This window comes from Poecilia formosa, unplaced genomic scaffold (assembly GCF_000485575.1).
Source record: "Poecilia formosa unplaced genomic scaffold, Poecilia_formosa-5.1.2 Scaffold94, whole genome shotgun sequence".
NCBI classification, from domain to species: domain Eukaryota; kingdom Metazoa; phylum Chordata; class Actinopteri; order Cyprinodontiformes; family Poeciliidae; genus Poecilia; species Poecilia formosa.
In genome coordinates this window covers 673,408-674,281 of record NW_006800033.1, presented here as the reverse complement: position 1 = coordinate 674,281, position 874 = coordinate 673,408, and positions in this window count along the sequence as shown.

The following is an 874-nucleotide window of genomic DNA, read 5'->3' as shown; positions in this document are numbered from 1 at the left end:
GGAACTTTAAATTGTTGATTAAAAATGTAACTACTGTGACAACATGTAGAAGAATGCGGGCAGAAAAATTAAACTCTGAAATTTAGCTTACATCAGCGGTGGCCTGTCCTCAAGAGATTATAGGCAACTTTTTTTTTTAAATCCCATTTTTAAAATGATTGGATATGACATATATATCAACTATAACATTTTTAGACCCTCACAAATGAACTCTTGGAAGAATGGCAAAAAAAAAACCAAAAAAAATTCCCATACACACTTCTAAATATTGTGGAAAGCCTTCCAAGATGAAGGGATGATTGCAAAGAAAAAAGGTGGATTAAAAATGTTTACAAATGTATGCATTTAGAAATTAGAAATCAGCATTTTTAATTAGAAAAAGATGCTGATTAAGACTTAAATTGGTACCTCCATGTCCATACATCTCGTCATAATTCTGACAGCCAGTGTATTTTGCTGACAATATGCATATTGCGAACAGTTATAGATCTAATCTTACTCAGATATAACCTGAGGCACCCACATGTGGGATATTTATGCAAGAAAAAAATATTTTCCATTCAAATTACTCAAGACTTCTTAAATAGTTTTTAGTAAGCAGGTTGTGGTAAACCAAACAAGCAAATATTTTGAATCAAGTTAATACCAGAATTGTTCCCAGGTCAATTTACTGAACTGAGGGCTAAACCCCCCCCTACCCCCACCCCTGAATCATTAGATGTTTGGCACTTTGCAGACAGCATAATGACTCCGATGTTCATGTTAACTGTGCAATGATGGAATCAGCATAACCTGATCTCTGCTGCCATCTACCGTCAACAATGACAAACCTAAAATAAAAACACAAGTCTTAATAATATAGGTATATATTTAT